Raw genomic sequence first — 7,901 nt, forward strand, 5'->3', positions numbered from 1 at the left:
CATTCAAACCCCCTCGAAGACTGGGCCTCGCGAAGCCACAATATCTCAATGGGTTTTGAAACGCAGCCCCTCTTCATCCTCATTGCTATGTTATTAAGTATTAACTAAGCAAACCTTCAAACTGGTAGTGTGAAGCTCTGTTACTCTGTCACAAGAGACCTGCACTTGTTCAAGTTACACCACAAGATGTCGTCACACCTACAGGGCCGTCTTAACAGCATTAAAGGCACCCGGGCAAATCAGTGCACTGGGCCCTTCCTACACAACCACCTCCCATGGCCTGGACCCACCTCTCCCTATACACTCTGGCTCAGAACCAGCAGCTGAAAAATAGAACAATATTAAAATATCTGGTCTGTGCATAGGTTAGTGTGGGGCCCCTGTGCTGGTTGGGCCCTGGGGCAACTGCCCAGCGTGCCTATGCGTTAAGGCGGCAGTGCACACCTACCTCCACCAAGCCCTTGGTGACTTTCAGGTGTTACTGTGCGTTTCACTGGCCTATATTTAAGCGTCTCTTGTAAATCTCAGGGGGGACAGCACAGAGAATCCTATGGGGTTCCCCTCTCTCCTGCTTCATGACCTTGACAAGAAATAGAAATTCATCTTTTGAAATATGTGTTCCCTAAAGTAGTCCTGGCCCCTTGATATACCTCCATGAAAAAATTGTTGTCCAAAGATTTTCATTTTCAATTTATGACTTTAAAGACATAGAAAAAATACCTTGTGTGTGTATTGAATACGAATTCTGACTGTCACGCATTTGACAGTCTTTGGTACAGTGAGCTCAAGAGATCAGTCCAGCTAAGTGACCTTCCACTGGCATCATATTCTCTGCATGGACACATTAAAAGACCATTCTACTTGATCAGAAGATGTGTAAATCTTTTGGATCATGCATATGTAGAGAAAGATCTGTGTAAATTTGATTGGGTAAATATTGATGTGTTGCTAAAACCTACAAAATGTCTACAGCCTGTACCCACAGAATGTACCCGTACATGCACTTGCAAAATCTGTGCTACAAAAACATGTCCCTGTCGATATGTTCTTCTCAAATGTTAAACATTCTGCAAATGAGCAATTGCCAAAACAAAAAATAAAGTGAACTATTGTAGTGTACTTCCTATATCACCCATACAGGACCTGCGCGTTTGGATAACATAAACTGTAGGATTGGTGGCAGACTAACTCTGAGCACCCCCACCAAGAATGTTAACCTGTTTGCACTAGCTAGCTCACAGTGCCACTATAATCTCCTCTTATCAGGGAGAGAATAGTTTCTGGCAACCTTAGAACATGACAACCCTGAACACTAAGTATCGTGGAAATAATTTACTACTTTTCACAGAGTCACTCGTGCTCACTTACTTCGTCTCAGAGAGTTACACAGAAGAAACAGTCAGGCGTGTTTACAATAAGTATTTATTGCACAGTCGATCTTCTAGTGTATAATATATGTGCTGCGACAACTGTTATACAGTAGCAGAGATATATGATCAGCAGTACAGTGAACGTAAAAGGATAGTACAGTTAAACCATTTTACAATAGTCATGAAAATATACATGGACATAAAATACTTGATAAAAAAGCGCACATACTCCTACAATGCCTATCTAGATGTACAGAAGTGTACCTAGCATGTGAGTAGGTGTGAAGCCAAGAATCCCTCTAGTTTTATTCTAACCCCATTACCTAAAGCAAGAGAGTGTGGGACCTGGTCCTGGTCTCGAGTCGGACACCGGGCAAGGGATGTTTAGACCACTGGCAGCTGGAGCGTCTGCATGCAGGAGCCTCAGCGTCTCTGGTCAGTGAGTCGGCCTGGAAGTCTTGGTTCCCTCTAACTAATCCTAGCAAGAGGTGCTGTATATATACAGCAAAGTATCTAGGGTTCCTTTGTCCCTTGTTTCTTGTATTAGCCATTGTTGGGTTTGAGGATGACGTACGGGATGAGCCTTGTACGTAGCTAATATGCAGGTGGAAGTAGCCTCAGTCTGTTTTCCAATATTCATTCATACTGTGTCAGTCTAAAGATGAAGTTATAGAACCCCATTGTTCAGTGAAACCCTCCTTCTGCACCCAGGACTAGAACTAGGTAAATGTTCAATCCTAAAAGGATTGTTACTGTGTAGCATAGGGGAGGAGATGTAGGTGAAACGGTATGACGTTACCCGGGCCTATATTAGGGTACCTATATGAAACATAACACCCACTTTTCTTCCGAATAGTCAACCAATAATAAAGTGCTAGCAAACTACAAATCTTTACTAGGTAGCAGCGCATAAAATTATCAGTGAACCACATAAAAACATTTTTAAAACATTAAAATCTTTTAAAAAAGCAAAAAAGGAAAAAAGTTTTCTGAATTTGTATTTTTTATTTTTGCGAATTGTTCCTTAAGTCAAAGTCCTTAATGAGTTTGTTCATACAATTCGAACCCCTAAAAGCGTTTAGAAGGCCATGCTTTTCTAACAAAAGTGACAATTTTAGGAAATGTTCCTATTTTAGTCGAGTTTGAAATGAAAAGGGAAATCTGATTTCTTTCCCAGGACACGATGAGCTACTTATAGATTAAGTGTCCTGCCTGGGAGATGCAACACCGTTGTTGCTTGCTGCCGCAGGGGACGGACCTTGTAACACCTCACAAAGTACGTCAATGGAGCACAGATGGTATTCAGCACTGCCAATAACTGGTCTAGAGGCAGCTGGGGCTGTAGTCGATACCTGGGTGCTAGTGGTGGAAGTGCTAGTGGAAGAGCTGATGCTCAACCCATTTGTAGCAAAAGGCACCTGCGGGTTCTCAAGGAATGCGGCCATCAGGATAGGAATACGCTGGGGTGATTGCCGAGCATGGGGACCTCAAGGGTTCCAGCCTGGTGTTTAAGTCCACAGGTGTGTCCATTGCAAGTAACAGACAGAGATCCAACATGCATTCTTCACCCACAAAACAGGCATCGAAGAACAGGTAAGATGCAGTCCATCCAAACTGGTCTAAACGATAGGAACCAGGAGGCACTCAGTTCTCGTAGGCGAGGTGTGCCTAGATGTTGTACCATACATTCACTGTATTTCCGTTCCAGGAGAGCTTTTGCCATCTCGTTGGTGATTGGGCCGTCCATTGCATAGAAGATAGATGACAATTAGGATTCCAGCTATTGAGAGCAGAATCAGAACTAGACCTTCAAAATGCTTCCAAATACGGAATGTATAAAATTTGGGATAACTCCGAGGATCGCCTGAAAGGTGCTTAGAAATCCTGACTCTATGGTCTTAAATAGGTGTACAATACGACTCGTATCATACATGTTAAAGATACTATCCACCATTTCTACAAAATGAAATGGGCAGTTTGTATGTATAAGTGTCTGTATCTCGGTTGAGGTCCTTGCGACTTGAAGATCAAAGGTCTCTCGAACGGAGGTTAAGGGTACGGTTTGCTGTAAAGAGCATGGCTTTCAGTCTGCTCAAAGTATCAAATTGTATAAATGAAACATTCAATGAAGGCCATAACGATGCCTCCCTGACTGTACTCGTTGGGGGAAACAATACTTGCATACAGCAAGTAATCCTGGAGTTCATGGTGACCAGATAGGCAATGCCCGGAAGCATACCAGAGCAACCTTGATTGTTCAGCATCAAGTAACTCCCATTCGCGAGCAACTTGAATACCGGTGTAATCACGGCAGCTGGAGTCCATTTCATGTGCAAGACAAATTTGCTACCAAACCATTACATGCTCCCTGCAACAAAATGTCCTGGCTCATGAGAGAACTGCTAAAAGCATTTTTGCAGTTTGTACCACTTAGAAACACTTCCCGATCCCCACTCCAGCATCAAAATCTATATGGCAATTGCCAGGATTCCTTAATGTATTCCAAACCTATTTTTTCATATTTGCCTGCCTACCTTGGCTCAAGGCAATATTGAAACTGAAAAGTAATGACCCATAGAGTTATGTGGTCATGGATAGGCATTCAGTAGATGGTGATTCTGCCACTATAAATGGTAATCTATCCAGTTTTTCAATATGCAGCATTGTATATTTAGCTCCCCTTTGTGCAATTTCTACCTGTTTATCTGTTAAATTATATTCAGAAAACAGAGACCTAATGTTGATAAAACACCAAGGCAGATAGCCTACCCGCAAAGATTGTAGCGTCCAGCTCAATAACATAATAGAACGTAACTGAGATTGCCTGTGTTGTAATATGGCCAAATCTTGTTCCAGTATATATATTGCAGAAGATACAATGTTGCCTAAAGAATATATCCTGGAGGTCAAAGTTGTTAACCCATTATCCACTACAGCTAGAGATTTCTCTCAGTTAATACAGTCTATTTCTCGCATTCTTTCTGCGGCCTCATGTTGGGATATTTTCCAGATTTCATTGTAGGCAGCATAAATGCCAGCATATGTGAAACATTTCTAACTGGGTTTCCTGGGACCTTGTAAAAAATACATAAGATCCATGTCTTATGAGAGTAAGGGTACTTCTTGTTTCACTTCTGTGAGTGTTGAGGTTTCTAGCCAATCAAGGCACAACTTCCCAACACTATAGGATGTCACTACCCCTGGGTGGTCTCTTTATACATATCGGGGTCTGCCCTGTGGATCTTGAACCCTTTGGTAATACCCAATCATCGTTTATGACATCTGCTCATGTCTATGGGCCAAACCAACTGTTGCCCATTCCTGTGACATTGAATTTTTGCCATCCCCCGAGATCTAAGCTGGTGTAGGAAACCGAGGTGTGTTCAGGTCCTTGTTCTTGGCTAGTCCAAGACAGGATGTCTGTTGCACAGTGTCATTTAGAAATATCATCTGCTGTGCAATGAGGCATGCTCTGAATAGCGCTTCTGTTCCCGGGACTTGCCAGTCCCTAGATCTCCAGACCGATTTTAAGTTTATTGTGTCCTTCCATTAGTCAAAACCCTGTTCAGACAATTGGGCAATAAAGGAAGTAGAGTAAATCTGTTTGGTGTTAGACAGCATAATTTTCAGTGCTGAATCTGATGTCAGTGTAATCTTATAATAATATGAAGTCGGGTCTGTAGTGTTAAACCCTGAAAAATATGAAAATTTCTATGCAAATGTTTGCGAACTACTTTTCGGTGGTGTAGGGTAATGTTCCCATTGGTGATATTCAAAAAATTTCTAGGTGTTATAGATTTGTCTTGGAAATGATGACCTTAATGTTAATAACAGTACGATGTGTCATAGTCTGAAGTACCTTCTAACATTGCAGTGTTCGGAAATTCAGCAGTTTTCTCTAAATCACAACACATGTTATTAACAGTTTCAGTGTCTCAATCATCAGAAAATGTACTGGGGGTAATGATATCACTTAATGAAATTTTAAATACATGAGAAAATTTTGAAAGTTCAGTCGGGCCGAATATATCAAAATCAACCTTGTCCCACACTATACCATATAGGATCTGCTGTAATTTTCACTGATGATAAGTCTCTTTGTTCACGATGTGATGACTGATGTGGCTTCAAAATCAGTTTAACCTTTTGGGCTGTAGAGCTTTGCTGAAGATATTGTCTATTAATAAGCATGCTAAAAGTTATAACTAAGCCTAGCCAGAAAAGAAAGAACAGTATCCTAGTAATTACCCAGAGTTCTACCCAAGGCGATACCAGGTATGTCTTTTGAAGAAAGTGCAGAAAGTTCTTTATTTGTTGCTTGTGTGATTGTTGGGCTGGCGTTGTTTCCGGTTTACTTGGATCTAAAGAAAGAGTATCAAAGTTCATGAAGCAGCCAGAAGCAATTCGATCAATTGTTGGAATTGCATCGGATTTGTTGAAATCGTATTTTGCTCTCATCAAGGCATGTTGACGTAGGCGTCTGTATTTGGTCTAATTGCAACCTGGTTATTTTTTTTTTATTATTTTGAAAACGAACTTCGGGTTCAAGAGGAAGGAGTTCCATAGCATTGTTGATTAGTCCATCATTCCATACAGGAGGCTCTTCAAACGTGATGAGTCTTTCTGTTTGAACTTCTTGGATTGTAGTGAGAGGAGGGCGTCTGCTACTTTGGAGTCCACGAGGCCTACTGCTTAGTATTGACCACATAGTGTGGTTTGATTAAGTCGATTAAGACAAATCTTTCTCCTTTTTCCCGGCAAGAGGTGGCAAAAGTACAATTCTTGTTCCTTGAATTTCTAAGACAGGTACAGGCTTTCTGTAGGATGGTCCAAATTCTTTTTTGTCTGCTATTTTTTCTCTGACCAGATCCCTGATAAGTCTTGCCGTGACTGCCTTGACTTCCCCAGTGGCCGTCTGTTTTTGTGGACAGTACTTTGTTGAGTCCTGGATTCATTTAGATTCAGCCAAACGATCATAGATATCAAATGGTTTCTCATCCCCCACTGCGCCTTCACAATGACGATCAGGTACCCACATTCTGATCCCAAATAGGACCTTGTATGGAGTCACACCCCCTAGAGAACTTCTTAGCTGGTTGCTGAGGGCTCCCTGTACCCCATATAAGTGATTGGACCAACTCCCGCCCTTGCCTAATACCCTAGCTGTTAAAGATTGCTTTAAGTCCCAGTTTTTTCTCTCCACAACCGAATTTCCCTCAGGATGGTACAGAGAGGAGTACCACAATGCTACGCCCATACTTCCCATTGCCGCTTTGTAAGCTCAAGAGCTAAATGCCTGGCCACAGCCAGAATGTAACGTGCCAACTGCATATGTCCTCATAAAGACTCGCAAATCTTTGATAACAGTTTGAGCGTCAGCCGAGCTCTGAGGCCAGACCCATAGGAATCTTGAGCATAAATCCAGTGCAACCAAGATATACTTGTAAGCCCCATCAGATTGTAAGGGGCGGTAGTGGTCCAAATGTACACATGCAAGAAGTTTGTCTGTGCCAGGCGTGTTATGGTGGATCCTTTCATCTGCTGACAGATGTCACATTTCAAGACATAGTCTTTAGTTTCCTTTGTTTCACCTGGCCACCAATAGCGCTGTTTCATTAACGAAATAGTTGCTGTAACGCCTGTGTGTGCAGAGCTCAAAACCTTTGTGTGCTACAACAATCAAATCTTGTCTACGATCCATATTTGGTATTACTCTATCCCCCACTCCAGGAATCTGAGCATATGGAATGTTGCTCCATCTAACTTGTAGGAGTAATTGAGTGGAAATGTCTTTGGTACTGCTGTGCTGCCTTTGCGCGAAGCAACAACAGAAACCATAATCTCACTGTCTCTCCTAGTTTTTGAACGATTGATTGCAGCTACAGAAGTCGTGCATACATCCCCTTTTGCGGCTTCATCAGCCAATGAATTCCCTTCAACGTGAATGTCATCATGCCGATGACTCAGTGTATGTATCACGTGAGCCCTTGGTTGTTTGTTTTTCAACTCTAATACCTGTTCCCATAGCATTGTATGCTTAATTGTGCCACATTTTGCATCTTTGAACCCGTTTTGTTCCCAATTATATAAATATTCATTGTACGATTGAACACAGTAAAAGGAATCACACATAAATAGTGTGGGGAATTCGTGATCTGTATTCACTAGTGCCAGTATTAATGCTTTTAACTCTGCCAACTGTGCCGTGCAGTCTCCTAGACATTGCGTTTTGGTGCAACTTGGATGGAACTTCCTATCCCGCATGCGACCTTTAACGATGGTACATGCTGCACTGTATTGTTGCTTACTCCCTATGGCCGGTTGACCAGATCCGTCAGTGTAAGTTATGTATATATACTGATCTAGATGCAATTTTACATTTGGTATAGGATATTCTTGTTCATATTGCAGGAATGCTTGTGTTTTTAGACTTGGATCAAATCTGTATTCAGCATCCGTTGCGGTAAGAGAATTAACCCATTGTATCCATCTCGGATGTAAGGCTTTTGCATTTGGAATGCTAGCCTTTGT

Source organism: Lissotriton helveticus, chromosome 10 (assembly GCF_964261635.1).
Source record: "Lissotriton helveticus chromosome 10, aLisHel1.1, whole genome shotgun sequence".
Classification (NCBI taxonomy): Eukaryota; Metazoa; Chordata; class Amphibia; order Caudata; family Salamandridae; genus Lissotriton; species Lissotriton helveticus.